Raw genomic sequence first — 17,320 nt, 5'->3', positions numbered from 1 at the left:
GCTTGCCTTACTGAACACTGGGGAAAGAGGCACGGGAAACAAACAAAGAGAGGAAATACTCAAAATTAACCCTCTTTGGCTTACTGTAACTCCGGGGGTTTGAAGTGAATGTCCTCCCAGAAACCCCCCCGGCCAGCACATGAGCCGTTACAGGAGATACCCTAGGTCTATCAGGACCCCTGCCGGCCCAACCCTTCCAAAGGAGCCAAACATTTTGTGGTCAAGCCCCTCGAGCAGAGGAGTAATTGTGCGCACCTCTTGATGTGCCTTATCGAGGAAGGGTAGAGCCCTGGGAGAAAAACAGTCAAAGGAGCGGGCTCTATTTCCCTGAGGGGCGAACATTTTAATTAAAGCAACTCTAATGACTAATGATCGATAGGTATGAAGTCACATGAGCAAAGGACTTACGCCATTACGAAGAAATAAAGGCGTTAGAGATGCCGAGCAGGCAGACCGTTCCTAGAGTCCAAAGTCTGGGTGATCTGACCCAACACATTCTATAACCTGCCTTGACAATCCTCAAGGCCTCATCTACCCCATTTATTCGGGGCCTGTCCCCTTTATTTGGGACCAAAAGGATACCATGAAGTGGTCGAATCCTAGAAGAGGGTCACCCTTATAAAGGAAAAAATGATTAAGAATGCCACCCCCCTTTTTGTGGAAGAAAATGGGAGATCTAAGTTTATCTTGCTCCTTTCCAGAGGCAAAACTCAGATCACTGGGTTATCAAAAGAAAAAACAGGAAACATCTATCTGATCAATAAAGGGGGACAGGCAGGGACTGTCGGTATTATTCCGACTCGCTTCCCTGACCCCTTACTATGGGATGGGGTGAGGCGGGGGAGAAGAGGAGGGACGGACTGAGTTGTCCTGCAACCTAACTGGACACACTAATGTACCTAAAGGGAGCTTGATCTGAAAAGCAGAAACAATCTAACCGGAAGTACTCTTTTATAGGCCTCTAAGGCTGATACTAAAGAGGAAATAAGGAATGACCAAACAGTGTCCAATGCAGACTGACTGCGGTAGCAATGGCTAAATCCTAACTCTCACTTTTATTAGAAGGACAAATACTACCATTGCACTTAATATAACCACAAACCTAGCAGGTAAGGGTTAATGTTCCTCAAATACATCTCAAATTCTCACTGTAACAGAGGAAACATAGGGGAAAAAACATATCGCGCAAGCGCACACTCAAGCTGCTCGCCCTAGCAGGGTGTGGCACTCGGCAGCACATGAGGGAATAACGTTGCACTATAATTCAGGCAAAGCCTGAAGCCGAGCAGGCTGTGGTATGCCTATAGCAAGGCGAACCAGCTGTGCCAATATTATTAGCAGTCATAATGCTATATAATACATTTATTTTCTTAAACATATATTCACCTGGAGATGCCAGGGACTAAACCCGGGGCCTCATACACTGAGCTATATCCCCTAGATACACTTGTAACACACTTAATACCCCTACAACTTGGATTTTCAATCACAGAACGGTACTGGAAACCCTGTTCTGTGTGGTCTTTCTCCCAAGACCAGAATGTTGCCCCTATAACTCCCCCTGTGCAACACCTGAAGCAAAAAGCTCCTAAAAGGGTTGCATGTCGGGCAGGGGTGGGCGGTACAGTGCTTGAGACCAAAGAGAATGATAAATTAAAAATATGCATATTACAATAAATTAAAATATATATAAATATACAATCAAATATAATAATAAAATATTCATAAAATAAAAATGAAATAAAGTAAACTAAAAAAGAATTCTCCCCCACGCGCCGGGTCTGAAGCAACAGCTTCTAACAGGTCCGTGCGCGCTGGGAATGGAGAGGGCCGGGTCACCAGCGTCGATAATTGCAAATGGCGCATTACAAACAGCAACTGGCCCGCACTCGTCAGGTCTGAAGCGAGAACTTCGGGCAGAACCGCGTGTGCTGGGCATGAAGAGGGCGGGCCCAACCGGTGCCCATGTAGGGACTGGAGTTTACGGGGCATGAGCGCTGCTAAGCGCACCAACCCCACACGTGTCGGGCCTGGAGCTAAAGCCTCTGACAGGCCAACGCGAGTTGGGTTACAGAAAAGAAAGGAAAAAGTTCCATTAGAAGCGGAAGCTCGCTTCATAAAACAAGGAAACCGCTACAAATAAAGCGGTGGACGCACACAATACAACTTTAAATGTTAACAGAAAGTAAGGAAGCACACTTTTAAGGTGAACCCAGTAAAGCATTACTACAAAGTAAAACACTGCCCTTTACACCATATAATATATAAAATATAATACATAACATACACAATTCATTTGCCAACTACTGACTAGCATGCAAGGCACAACTAGAAGGAGTGACTTAGCTGTGGTGTCAGCAGCAAAGAAAGAGGAGTTGGGTTTAGAGTAATGGACATGTATAGAGGAGGGTCCCTGCCCATTGGTCTCCTGCAAGGCATGACCTGTCCTCCATGATGGATTGGGGAGTCCCCCTTACATTGACATTGAACTCTTTTTAGTTCTGTTTTGAAACTTTTTTGTTTGTAAAAGTTGTTTCTTTGCTGCTGTGGTTTCAGAAGTAAAGATTGTTATGCATGATATGAAGCCTCCTGTCATGTCATAGAATGGACTTCATTTGGTACTATTTTTCATGAGAGTGTAAGTTTACTAGAAATGTGTGACTACAGCTCTTTTAACTGAATAAATATAATTAACCAATGTAAACCCTCTTCTTTTAAATGTATGGAAAAGTGTACATATTACTCCTTGTGATAGTCTCAAGTTTATTGGAATCATTTAAGTTACGAAACATTTTGCGCCTTGAAACACTTCTGTATCATCATTAACACACTCACCAAGGATAGGTTTACTCCCCAGGAGCCCAAGAGGATTGCTCAGCAGCAGCCACTAAGGATAGGCTTACTCCCCAGGAGTCCAGGGCGACTGCTCAGCACCAGCCACTAAGGATAGGCTTACTCCCCAGGAGTCCCGGGGGACTGCTCTGCACCAGCCACTAAGGATAGGCTTACTCCCCAGGAGTCCAGGGCGACTGCTCAGCACCAGCCACTAAGGATAGGCTTACTTCCCAGGAGTCCAGGGGGACTGCTCAGCACCAACAATTTAGGATAGGCTTACTCCCCAGGAGTCCAGGGCGACTGCTCAGCACCAGCCACCAAGGATAGGCTTTCTCCCCAGGAGTCCAGGGGGACTGCTCAGCCCCAGCGACCAAGGATACGCTTACTCCCCAGGAGACCTGGGGGACTGCTCAGCACCAGCCACTAAGGATAGGCATACTCCCCAGGAGTCCTGGGGGACTGCTCAGCACAAGCCACCAAGGATAGGCTTTCTCCCCAGGAGTGCAGGGGGACTGCTCAGCCCCAGCCACCAAGGATAGGCTTACTCCCCAGGAGTCCTGGGCAGTGGCGGCTGGTGAGTTTGAAAGCTGGTGGGGCGTAAATTTCCCCGGGCGAATATAGTAGCGAGCGCGTGCAGCGCGTGAGCCCACTCCCCCAAGGGGGGTGCAGGGGGGCTCTCCCCCTGCGAAATGTTTGGAAAAATGGCCTACAAAATGTGCAATTTACTGTCCAAAAAACCCACCGAAATATGAAAAAAGCATTCGGTTTTACATATTAATGGTGGTACACTATTCTTACGTGTGCAAGTGTGATGGTGTATTTTACAGCAGCTTGTATTGGGAATAGCTGGTACTATGGTGTATGCATAAAGATAGATCGATAGATAAAACCTCCCAAAAGTTGTCTCCTCGGTTCCTATTTCCTTTTGTTATAATCAAACATATCAGCCAATTGGACTACAAGTTAAAGCTGCCCAATAAATGGAAAGGCCCATCCAGTGTTCCACATTCTTGCTCCAAACAGCAGACAAAGAGATACCTAGCAAACAAGTCTTCCCAGGTGTAAAAAGTGATTCAACAATGCAATATGGGTTCCATCCCCGAATCCAGCGCATTGAGTGGGCGAAATAGACCAGTAAGTTCGCTATAAATCCCCACTAATAACATAATGCGATATTGTTTTTCAGACTGCGTAATTGTAATTGGTTATTTATAAAGTGCTGAATACCAGAGGTTTCTAAGCATGGACATTGAATTGCCTTTGGGGCGAAAGCATGTGGTGAGTTATTTGAACCGACAAAGGATGCCGCAAATGGTATACCTGAAGTTAATTTGGGAGGTGCTCACATGGATAAAGATGGTATTGTGTTCTTATATCTCAGATGCAAATGGGGCCCTAGACTAATTTATGGAATGGCTCCCTGCGATCAGCCTAGTAAGAATACCTTTGTACGTTCCTGCTGCCCCTCCACTATTATATTTTCATTCTTCTGGCTTAAAGTGGTTGGTTGATTTACAAACTGAAGAAAGATTGGATAGAGACCATACCACGTGGCCCGTGCTGCTAAAACTGCTTGTATCTTTATAATCCCTTTCAGTAAAGTTGTTTAGTGTGGGGAGATAACGGCATCCCAGGCACAAGGGATTTTCATTGTTTCTATTGTTAGAGGCGAGCCCTTTCTAAACTGAACTGCAGACTACCACTACTTAGCATCATTCTAGCACGGCAAGTGGCAGTAAAGTGGTTTACTGTGGTCTGCTGGGGCCGGTGGTGGTAGGGGTGGAGCACCTTCATTTATAAATAATCTAAATTGGGAAGCTGTTCCTGATGCTGGAACTTTTTCCTTTTCGATCTACAGCAAGTAAATGCCTATTACTTGTTTTTGCTGAAAGTCATTCAAAATGCCATCCATAAGTACGAAATATCAATTATGCAGTTCTGACCGAATGGCTAGCAAATGTGCTATGGCAACCAGCAATTTAATTAAGAAAAAAAAAAGAAATTGCAAATAAAACATGTGACCGAGGTTATTGCTAATAGTATTAAGGAGAAGAAAGGTCTCCGCTCGCCTGTTCAGGGGAAAATTATCTCATTTTTGAAACCTCAGGCAGCCCAGTCACACCTCCTCCCCTGCAGATAGCTCGTCTTTCCCCTTCATTTGATTCCTCTGACGGTGAAAATGATGCTAATTCAGAGACCATGGTGATGCTAAGCCGCGGCCGACCACTCCCGCATCATGCTAATTGTGCCGTTTTATATTTTCGGCATTTTTCGACAAAAAATGCCGAAAATATAAAACGGCACAATTAGCATGATGCGGGAGGGTCGGGACTCGCGGGCCGCGGCTGCGTTTCACCAGTACTTCCCAGTGAGCAGACGGACATATTCCAAGCACTCTCTGACCAGCCTGTGCTGCTACAGGAATTCGGCATCGGCACACATTTGAGGAGAATGTTACTCCTCTTACAATGCTGCCGCAGAAGGAGAGTCTGTGAACATTCCCAGCTTGAGCGCCTGGGAATGAGTCGATGCTGCTAATTAATTGGTAGAGGCATTTCTTTTCACAGGGGAGGGAAAGGTTATGTTACCATGCAAATTGGCACCCCTCTGTGCCCGTGCAGGGGTGTCTCAAGGAACTCCAACCCCAAATCATGGCACACTATCTGGCAACTGCTGCAGCAAGCCGCTTATGGATGAAGCTGTGAGAACAGTGCCACCCATAACATTCTGTATAGAACCAAGCCAGTACTTAGAATAATTCATCTGCTCAGAAAAACAACCCCACTATATTACACGTTTGTCGGTAACGAGCCGTGCAGCCAATCCACAGCAATAACGACGAGCCCTTCAGAGCACAGACAAGACAGACGTTTGCCGCCAGTACCAACATTTTCCAAAACACAACTTTGCGACATTTCGCAAAACTTTCCTAGCTTACTAGTTCCAGCCATCATCCTCATGCAAGGATGAACATCCCGGTCCGTGCCGTGGCCCAAGGGCAGTGGCGGCTGGTGAGTTTGAAAGCTGGTGGGGCGTAAATTTCCCCGGGCGAATATAGTAGCGAGCGCGTGCAGCGCGTGAGCCCACTCCCCCAAGGGGGGTGCAGGGGGGCTCTCCCCCTGCGAAATGTTTGGAAAAATGGCCTACAAAATGTGCAATTTACTGTCCAAAAAACCCACCGAAATATGAAAAAAGCATTCGGTTTTACATATTAATGGTGGTACGCTATTCTTACGTGTGCAAGTGTGATGGTGTATTTTACAGCAGCTTGTATTGGGAATAGCTGGTACTATGGTGTATGCATAAAGATAGATCGATAGATAAAACCTCCCAAAAGTTGTCTCCTCGGTTCCTATTTCCTTTTGTTATAATCAAACATATCAGCCAATTGGACTACAAGTTAAAGCTGCCCAATAAATGGAAAGGCCCATCCAGTGTTCCACATTCTTGCTCCAAACAGCAGACAAAGAGATACCTAGCAAACAAGTCTTCCCAGGTGTAAAAAGTGATTCAACAATGCAATATGGGTTCCATCCCCGAATCCAGCGCATTGAGTGGGCGAAATAGACCAGTAAGTTCGCTATAAATCCCCACTAATAACATAATGCGATATTGTTTTTCAGACTGCGTAATTGTAATTGGTTATTTATAAAGTGCTGAATACCAGAGGTTTCTAAGCATGGACATTGAATTGCCTTTGGGGCGAAAGCATGTGGTGAGTTATTTGAACCGACAAAGGATGCTGCAAATGGTATACCTGAAGTTAATTTGGGAGGTGCTCACATGGATAAAGATGGTATTGTGTTCTTATATCTCAGATGCAAATGGGGCCCTAGACTAATTTATGGAATGGCTCCCTGCGATCAGCCTAGTAAGAATACCTTTGTACGTTCCTGCTGCCCCTCCACTATTATATTTTCATTCTTCTGGCTTAAAGTGGTTGGTTGATTTACAAACTGAAGAAAGATTGGATAGAGACCATACCACGTGGCCCGTGCTGCTAAAACTGCTTGTATCTTTATAATCCCTTTCAGTAAAGTTGTTTAGTGTGGGGAGATAACGGCATCCCAGGCACAAGGGATTTTCATTGTTTCTATTGTTAGAGGCGAGCCCTTTCTAAACTGAACTGCAGACTACCACTACTTAGCATCATTCTAGCACGGCAAGTGGCAGTAAAGTGGTTTACTGTGGTCTGCTGGGGCCGGTGGTGGTAGGGGTGGAGCACCTTCATTTATAAATAATCTAAATTGGGAAGCTGTTCCTGATGCTGGAACTTTTTCCTTTTCGATCTACAGCAAGTAAATGCCTATTACTTGTTTTTGCTGAAAGTCATTCAAAATGCCATCCATAAGTACGAAATATCAATTATGCAGTTCTGACCGAATGGCTAGCAAATGTGCTATGGCAACCAGCAATTTAATTAAGAAAAAAAAAAGAAATTGCAAATAAAACATGTGACCGAGGTTATTGCTAATAGTATTAAGGAGAAGAAAGGTCTCCGCTCGCCTGTTCAGGGGAAAATTATCTCATTTTTGAAACCTCAGGCAGCCCAGTCACACCTCCTCCCCTGCAGATAGCTCGTCTTTCCCCTTCATTTGATTCCTCTGACGGTGAAAATGATGCTAATTCAGAGACCATGGTGATGCTAAGCCGCGGCCGACCACTCCCGCATCATGCTAATTGTGCCGTTTTATATTTTCGGCATTTTTCGACAAAAAATGCCAAAAATATAAAACGGCACAATTAGCATGATGCGGGAGGGTCGGGACTCGCGGGCCGCGGCTGCGTTTCACCAGTACTTCCCAGTGAGCAGACGGACATATTCCAAGCACTCTCTGACCAGCCTGTGCTGCTACAGGAATTCGGCATCGGCACACATTTGAGGAGAATGTTACTCCTCTTACAATGCTGCCGCAGAAGGAGAGTCTGTGAACATTCCCAGCTTGAGCGCCTGGGAATGAGTCGATGCTGCTAATTAATTGGTAGAGGCATTTCTTTTCACAGGGGAGGGAAAGGTTATGTTACCATGCAAATTGGCACCCCTCTGTGCCCGTGCAGGGGTGTCTCAAGGAACTCCAACCCCAAATCATGGCACACTATCTGGCAACTGCTGCAGCAAGCCGCTTATGGATGAAGCTGTGAGAACAGTGCCACCCATAACATTCTGTATAGAACCAAGCCAGTACTTAGAATAATTCATCTGCTCAGAAAAACAACCCCACTATATTACACGTTTGTCGGTAACGAGCCGTGCAGCCAATCCACAGCAATAACGACGAGCCCTTCAGAGCACAGACAAGACAGACGTTTGCCGCCAGTACCAACATTTTCCAAAACACAACTTTGCGACATTTCGCAAAACTTTCCTAGCTTACTAGTTCCAGCCATCATCCTCATGCAAGGATGAACATCCCGGTCCGTGCCGTGGCCCAAGGGTCTTGCCTTGGGCCACGCCGGACGGTACTCAAGGCCCAGGCCAGGGCACTGGCAGGCAGGCGTGCGCTAGCGCTGCCCAGTATGGGCCTAGCAGCGCCAGCGCACGCCTGCCAGTGCCCTGGGCCTTGCGTACCGGTCCGGCGTGGCCCAAGGCAAGGCCCTTGGGCCACAGCACGGACCGGGGCTAAACAAAGCAGGCCCAGGCGGCTCCCGCCTTTGTGGTAGCGGGCAGCCCGCTACCACCAAGGCGGCTCGCCCCAAGTTGACAGCAGGCTCGGCAGCAACACTGAACGACGTGTAGACCCCCTGGCCTACACGTCGTTCAGTGTTGACTGGGCCTGGGCCGCGTGGTGGACCACATAGTTTGGGCCCGGGGAGGGGAGTAAGTGTAACAACACTCCCGAGTCCCCGGGCCCAAGAAGAAAGTTAAACAACGCACAATGCTGGGGTACTTACCGTGGCGCCGCTGGGCTGGTGGCCTGGTGCAGCTGCAGCACTCGTCGACTCGTGTGTGTTGTTGACTCCGGCTGAAAGAAAGACGGGTGTGAAGGCGGCGCAGGCGCACGCACACACCCTGCGCCGCCAGTCATACACATAGATACAGTAATGTCATTGGCTGTTTGCCAGCCAATGACATTACTGTATCTATGGCAGGGGAGGGAATATAAGTGCGCTGTTTGCGCACATTTTAATACTGGCGGGGCCAGCCCTGAAGCGCCCCGCCAGGCTTCTAATAAAAGGGGCTACGTAGAGTGCGTGGAGTTACGAGCTCCACGCACTCTACTATAAAATAAATTATACTAAATTGGGACGCGCCCCGCTGCCGGGCCGGCCATAGTACACTAGTGACTATTGTTTCCTTGCCACAGCGCCCCCGCACTGTTGGCAAAGGATATGCAGCAGCATCTTAGGCTAAAAGAGATTCAATCAGAGAAGTTCTCTGATTGAATCTCTTAGCTTCTCTCTTTTTTTCTGGGGGGGCGGCGCCCGGCCGCCCTATCATAGCAGCCGCCACTGGTCCTGGGGGACTGCTCAGCACCAGCCACTAAGGATAGGCTTACCCCCAGGAGTCCTGGGGAACTGCTCAGTATCAGCCACCAAGGATAGGCTTACTCCCCAGGAGTCCCGGGGGACTGCTCAGCACCAGCCACTAAGGATAGGCTTACTCCCCAGGAGTCCCGGGGGACTGCTCAGCACCAGCCTCTAAGGATAGGCTTACTCCCCAGGAGTCCAGGGCGACAGCTCAGCACCAGCCACTAAGGATAGGCTTACTCCCCAGGAGTCCCGGGGAGTGCCCAGAACCCACCACTAAGGATAGGTTTACTCCTCAGGAGTCCATGGGAGTGCCCTGCACCCACCATTAAGGATAGGTTTACTCCTCATCAGGAGCCCAGGGGGACTGCCCAGCACCCACCACTAAGGATAGGTTTACTCCCTGCGAGGAGCCCAGGGGGACTGCCCAGCACCCACCACTAAGGATAGGTTTACTCCCCATCAGGAGCCCAGTGGGACTGCCCAGCACCCACCACTAAGGATAGGTTTACTCCCCATCAGGAGCCCAGGAGGGCTGCCTAGCACCCACCACTAATGATAGGTTTACTCCCTGCGAAGAGCCCAGGAGGGCTGCCCAGCACCCACCACTAAGGATAGGTTTACTCCCTGCGAAGAGCCCAGGAGGGCTGCCTAGCACCCACCACTAAGGATAGGTTTACTCCCTGCAAAGAGCCCAGGAGGGCTGCCTAGCACCCACCACTAAGGATAGGTTTACTCCCTGCGAGGAGCCCAGGGGGACTGCCCAGCACCCACCACTAAGGATAGGTTTACTCCCCATCAGGAGCCCAGTGGGACTGCCCAGCACCCACCACTAAGGATAGGTTTACTCCCCATCAGGAGCCCAGGAGGGCTGCCTAGCACCCACCACTAAGGATAGGTTTACTCCCTGCGAAGAGCCCAGGAGGGCTGCCTAGCACCCACCACTAAGGATAGGTTTACTCCCTGCGAAGAGCCCAGGAGGGCTGCCTAGCACCCACCACTAAGGATAGGTTTACTCCCTGCGAGGATCCCAGGGGGGCTGCCCAGCACCCACCACTAAGGATAGGTTTACTCCCCATCAGGAGCCCAGGGGGACTGCCCAGCACCCACCACTAAGGATAGCTTTAATCCCTGCGAGGAGCCCAGGGGGGCTGCCTAGCACCCACCACTAAGGATAGGTTTACTCCCTGTGAGGAGCCCAGGGGGGCTGCCTAGCACCCATATTCTGGTGCCTCTAGGAGCCTTCAGGATATATGGTAGTGGGTGTGGAAGAAGACTGCATTTTCTTAACTATGTTTTGTTTATTGTGTTTTGGTTCAAATATCTAAAACGTTCCAACTCGTTACAAAGTTACATTTTTCATATCAAAACTCAATAAATAATGGAATACATACAAACACTTAATATAGACCAATAATTGATACATCTAATCGTTGCAACATAAAAACGCCTGATTCCTGACAATTCATTAATTCGTCCATATTCTTCATTCAACTATTAAAGAAAACCTTCAGCTATAACACATCCTGCTTCACTGTAATATCGCACCTTCCCCAAATGTAACACGAAATAAAACACTTCTCCCCTAATGGATACATAAGATGTGTGTGCTATGTTGTTTCATTGTGTGCACACTTGGCAGATAATTATGCAAATAGTTGATTGTACAATGCCCAGCGCTGCATGACTGGGTGGTCGAGCTCGTTCTGTGCCTTGCACTAAACCTTCTGCCACAGGAGGATTTGCGGGTGCAGTGGGTGTCTGGCATGTGCCCAACATCTTGCACACCTGCACAGACACATATTTGACACAGTCGGAAGAAGAAAGCACTTGTCTGACCCTCACACATGATGACTGTGCATTGCAAGCATGCACCCATGCCCCAAGCCTCCGGGCAACCCAGCAGAGCCATGGGGACACACCATTGGCAGATGGGCGCCATGGAAATGCACGGTAACCCGATATATGTGGTGGTGATTAAGCAGAAGCATAGCTTGAAGTGCAGCGAAGCCTCCTGAAACCATCACTAAGCACTAGGAACTTGGAACCGTAGCCGCTGGTCAGGAAATGCAAGGCCCCGGTGCTTCAGGTGTCAGGCAACCATCGCCGCCTGCCCTGAAGCTGTCAGGCTACCTGCGCAACACGCAGCTGCCCGTCAACGTGAGTATGTGGGAAGAGGCAGCCCTTCATTACACCGAAACAATCGCAGCTGGAAGTGTTAGATGTGTGCTACTGACCGCAGTCAGTTTACCTCAACACACGTTACCTTCTCACCCCAATCTGTACACATGCCCCAAATTTCTTTTCGTCAAATCTCAAAACAGCTGTGATTCTGCGACATGGGTTATTCTTTTTCATGTTACTCAGTGGTCTGGGCAGGTTTGAACTTTGTGACTCTTTCAGACACTTTGGTTTCTGGGGTTCGGCTCCTCCTACAATGGGACCCAGGCCATTTCTCAGAATGTAATACAGCAAACTCAATGCTGTGTCCTCAATTCAGCAGGCTCAAGTTTAGATTGAATCTTGGGCGAACGCTGTTTGGGCGAAAGATCTTTGGGAAAGAGATATGGCCTGTTATCATATGATATGATAGGATAGGATAGGTTATGTATAAGGGCTTAATACCCAGAGGTTTCTAAGCGCAGACCCGTGGATTGAACCTGTGGTGCTCTGTGTCGTCTTGCTTCCAATGCAAGCACGTTGCCCCTAAGCCGCCGCCCCCCCCCAGACAGAATTACTGATTTATTTATTTATTGCAATCCGTAAGCTGTAGTTCGAATCATAGCTTCGACACTTACGTACATTGTGTGATCCTGTGTAAATCACTTCATCTCTCTGCGCTTGAGTACTCTTAAATGCAAAATATGAGAGTACACAGGAGCAGGGCAGCCACCATAGGCGAAATATTAGGGGGCACAGGGGTCTTTGCCCTCCCCCAACTTTCGTGGCACACCATGTTGTCACCCTATTTGGCAGAGGCTCCTTTCATTTAGATGTCATGTCCCCCCACTAACATTTTCAGCAAAGTTACTCCACTGCCAGCCACCACGATTAAGAGCGCTGTAGACAACTGTACATACATCCGTGAGGTTCACAAAAGGCAGCTATGCCCGGAGGTACCGAAATACAGCCACACAAAAAGGCAGCTGGACAAAGGGCATGAAGGCACACCAACAGTCAAGCAAACTGGCACGATAGAACCATTCAGACTTGAACTTAAACACGGACAAGGCCCTTTGCAATGGGAAATGAGGGGAGCAGCGAGAAAAGGCTGGGATGTTATTCGTCGAAATGAATAAAGAATATTTGTCTCCATGTGCACGTAGGTTGGCGCTAAAAATTGCAAAACTTGGCATGGGCATGGTTACCTGGTATGTGCATTAACACCCTTTTACACTAGTTAAATGAATGAGTCGTGTGCTATGCACTGTGACCTGACTCAACCCCTGCATAAGGTCATGGGAAGGCCACCGGGCCGATCAGGGACATTCATTTCCAGCACAACTTGACACGACACTGCGCGGATCACCTGAAGCGCTTGCAAGTTAACACATGAGGATGTGCTCGGGCTGAACGCTTCTATGTAACAGACCTTAACTGATACATTCCCAGCCTGCTGGAACTCATCAGCTGAAACCTTCAAATTACGTACATAGTTTGTTTTTGCTCCAAATATATGAGTGGGATTCCTGTCCGAGAAGGGCCCCCATTCTAGAGGATGCCCTACCACACACGCAACGGAGGAATGCACCCATGTTCTGCTTTGCTTGGCTATGCATCCAGGTCAATAGTTTCAGAAGGAACTTGGGCTTTTTTTCTTCGATGATCACAAAACAGGTGCCTGTTCTTCACTCAAGACTGTTTTTTTTTTCCTACTGAAGGCATCTCTTCCGTCCACCTCGACAGATCTCAGCTGTGGGCAGCAGCTTAACCACATTCCCTGGTCGGCCGTCGGGATAGGCTAAAAGGCGTGCATGCGCCATTAGTTCTGTGCAAGTCACAACCTGCACCCGTGGCTCACGTCGACTGAAAGGATTCCGGGAACAAGTGCCCCTCCTTTGCGAGAACATGTTTCTATTTTCGTGTCCCTCAAACAGCATGTCGCGCGGCGCGCTCTTTAGGGGATGAAAGTGGGGCCTTCCTGCGCGGTGACAGAGATGGATGGGGACACCCTCCTAAGCGGCGCGCTGGACCAGGATGCCCTCCTCCTGCCTCCCGCGGTACACGCAGGAAGGCATCCCACTAAACGGGGCGTAATCTCGGCGCTTTGAATTGTTACCACAGGGTGCAAGGGCCGCCTATTGAAACAATTAGGCAGGAGCGCTGCGCCGCAGCCGCAGCTAAGCGCGCGCCAATTACACTGATCAAAGGGCGGCTCACTGCGTAAACACCGGGCGCAGGGCGGCGGCGGGTACGCGCTGCCATGGGCCAACTGGCACCAACGGCCAGAGGACAGGCTCCACGGAGTGCCACTCGCGTTCCATGCGCGTCACAGGCCGAGGAGCACACATCGTTATCGAGCCCAGGCCGGAACGCCAATACACGACATATAAAGCTGCAGGGATATAGTAAGTCTCCATGAACTCAGGGGAGACTTCCTGTTAATACACTAGTGCTATATCGTTCACAACCAGCGCTTTGAGATCATACCAATGATATATAGAGCGCTATATAAATTCCCAGTAACATAACATAACATACCAGAGCGCCAAGGGACCACTACGGTGTTGACAGTGCGCGGTACAAATGTCCTTTAACATTAACATAACAACATGTCACATTGTGGTCCTAATAATACCTCTGAAAGAGTGACAACTGAGCTCCAGTCGACGAGAAAAGGGCAATCACCAAATACACATGACAACATTAAACGACAGTCCACACACACGTTTTGCAGTTAGCAAAAGCAGACAAGTGGCATCACGATAGTCCCAAATAGCGTGGCAGTTCTTGCCACTCTGTGTCATTTGCAGATAATAGGAGACTGAAGTAAATTGCATTATTACCCAGCGCCCTTGAGAGGCTTATAATCCCGAGATGACAAAGTAACCTAGAAACACCGCCCCTTTAATAACTTTCTTCTTGTCAAAATGGCTGCTGCCCCGGCAAGTGCTGGCAGCTTTTCAACTCGCAGCCTGTGACCTTTCCGTCGCGTTCTTTCACATTCACTTTCAGGGGAAACATGGCCAGTGAAGGGCACTCCCCCAACCCACCCAGTCCGGCCTGCCCACCCTTACCTGGGCTGCTTTGAAATGTCGCCTCCTGCCCTCCCTGGCTGCCTGGCAGCGCCCCGGCTCAGCGTGCATCCAGTCACCCACCGTGCCAGGCAGGTAGTGCCGCCGCCGCACACCGGCGCGGAGGTTTCCCTGGGCTTGCCTCCCTGCACCCGGCCGGGCTGGTTATTAAGTGCAGGCAGGCGTGTGACATCACGGGAGGCCGCTGGCAGACACCTGGGTGACTGCAGGCTCCGCCAGGCACGCCCCGCGCGCGCTCCTCTTCACCTCGCAGGCAGGTATGCGCGCCTGCACGCAGCTGCTGGCCGAATGTGGCAGGAATGCAGCACTTTGCAGTCCCTGCCTTCCCTCCTCTGACTGCAGCGGTTAACCCTTGCCAGCGACTGTGTCCTCAAGTCTGTCGACTCATGGTCCAGCAGAGCAGCAGTCAGTGCCCAGACAGTGGCCGCTGCTGGCACGTCACCCGGCGGGGGTTTCACCCACAGCGCCCATGTTTTGCATGCCGCTTATCGTGAAGTGTTTAAATGATTATGTAATATAGGGCAGCACGAGAGTGTGCGGCCTGGCTCTATCGTGTCCCATCCAGGTTACATTTGTGGAACTGTAGTGACACAACTCGTGCGAAATGCTGCCTGTATCCCTCACAGATGTGTCCAGGAGTAATTGTTCATATGTGCATCCACGTATATTTGTATGTCTATGTTGATGTGACCCAATTATTCCTTCCCGGCTGCCTTAATAGTGCTAGATTTCTGAGCTCTTGTCACTGTGTTTGGGCAGAACACTAAGAGCAATGGTATCCGCGACCTCCGCTCGGTTAGTCACACATACCCATGTGTCGAGTATTGGTCAAACCAGCTGTGGAGATTACATGGACCTGTTGCTCCCCTCTGGTGGGGACGTCGAACGTCTCCAGAGGACTGGCCAAGTGATTTTTTAATGCCCTGTAACCCTTCTTTTGGTGGCCAAAGTGTACCCTTTGATCATTTGGGGTCATACAAGTTCAAATCACCCCATACGTGGCTTTTCTAGTCAGGCACGCCTCCTGCAGGTGGGGTATGGGGGCCTGGCCCCCCTCAATGCGTCCCCCTAGAATCCCTAGAAAGGAGGTCTTGCCAGTGGTGTTATCCACCACTGGGACCCGGGGGGGTGGGAGGTGGGCTAGGGAGCGGTTGCAGGCAGGGGGGACTTCACTCCAAACGTGCACCAGGCCAGCAACTGCAGAGCAATTGGCATTCTGAGGGGCTGCACTGCAGGAGGCTTGGCCAGGATATGTTCCCTTGGCCCAGTGCTATGGGCCAACTGGCACCAACGGCCAGAGGACAGGCTCCACGGAGTGCCACTCGCGTTCCATGCACGTCACAGGCTGAGGAGCACACATCGTTATCGAGCCCAGGCCGGAACGCCAATACACGACATATAAAGCTGCAGGGATATAGTAAGTCTCCATGAACTCAGGGGAGACTTCCTGTTAAATCACTGGTGCTATATCGTTCACAACCAGCGCTTTGAGATCATACCAATGATATATAGAGCTCTATATAAATGCCAAGTAACCTAACATAATATAACATAACATACCATAACATAACATGTCACATTGTGGTCCTAATAATACCTCTGAAAGAGTGACAACTGAGCTACAGTCGACGAGAAACGGGCAATCACTAAATACACATGACAACATTAAACGACAGTCCACACACACGTTTTGCAGTTAGCAAAAGCAGACAAGTGGCATCACAATAGTCCCAAATAGCGTGGCAGTTCTTGCCACTCTGTCATTTGCAGATAATAGGAGACTGAAGTAAATTACATTATTACCCTGCGCCCTTGAGAGGTCTATAATCCCGAGATGGCAAAGTAACCTAGAAACACCGGCCCTTTAATAGCTTTCTTCTTGTCAAAATGGCTGCTGCCTCGACAAGTGCTGGCAGCTTTTCAGACTCTGCCCCTTGTCAAAATGGCTGCTGCCCCGACAAGTGCTGGCAGCTTTTCAGACTCTGTGCTCTGCCCCACAATCCTGAAAACAAAAATGACCTGGGAGATGGAGGGTTATTCACGCCTCTAGGCGAGGTAGCACACTTGCTCAAGCAGGCGGCCTACAACTACCTAGCAAGATCCTGTTTTTTCTAACTGCATATCTCACATTTCCAACTCCAAGGTAGATATTTTTCAAACCTATCAAGTTGATTTCTGTCATTTAAAGTACGTTTCTTTTGTATGTAAATATAACTGTTGTTCCCATCATGCTTAATAACATGACATAAAATAACATACCTGTATCAGACAATAAATGACAGGTGATGCTTGGGCACAGATTTCTGCTGCAGGTGCTGAAATGGCTGAGGACCCTGACAAAATACTATCAGGGTAATTCATAGAATTTCGCAGAAAAGTGTCGCAAGCGGCTGGCGCAGAGTGTCCGCGTGCGATTGACTGGCACGTGCGCTAAAACCGATTTCCGCGCACAGCGTATTCATGGATTTCAGGCTTCCAAACCAGCCGTGGCGCAGAGAATCGCAGCGACCCTGCAGCAGCGCCAGTAACGCCCCCAGGAACGCCCTCGCGCAAGGAAAAGCCACCCAAATCGCTAAATCATCGCAAAGGGCTGCGCTAACCCTGGACCAGTTCACCGGGCTGGCAAACAGCAAACGGCAAGCGGGGAACGTGTATTGCAGGGGTGCGCGGGAAGTTCCACACGCGACTGGCCCCGTGCAAGCAGGGTACGTGAATTTCAGGGGTGCGCGGGAAGTTGCACACGCGATTACTGCAGGGTACAT

At 49.3% G+C, this 17,320-nt stretch overlaps 1 protein-coding gene across 1 annotated transcript in view; it reads right to left on the bottom strand.

Annotated features, from left to right (window-relative positions):
- The window catches only part of LNX1 (ligand of numb-protein X 1), a 399,406-nt gene extending 384,695 nt beyond the window's left edge, over window positions 1-14,711 (bottom strand). The window contains exon 1 of the mRNA XM_069631653.1: window positions 14,541-14,711. The gene's annotated coding sequence lies outside the window, so the exon portion shown is untranslated. The remainder of the gene's footprint in view (window positions 1-14,540) is intronic.
- Between the last annotated feature and the right edge of the window lie 2,609 nt (window positions 14,712-17,320).

Source organism: Ambystoma mexicanum, chromosome 6q, assembly GCF_040938575.1.
Source record: "Ambystoma mexicanum isolate Mex_15411 chromosome 6q, UKY_AmexF1_1, whole genome shotgun sequence".
In the NCBI taxonomy this organism is placed as follows: domain Eukaryota; kingdom Metazoa; phylum Chordata; class Amphibia; order Caudata; family Ambystomatidae; genus Ambystoma; species Ambystoma mexicanum.
The sequence above is the reverse complement of the archived record's forward strand: the minus strand, read 5'-3'. Positions and strand labels throughout refer to the sequence as shown.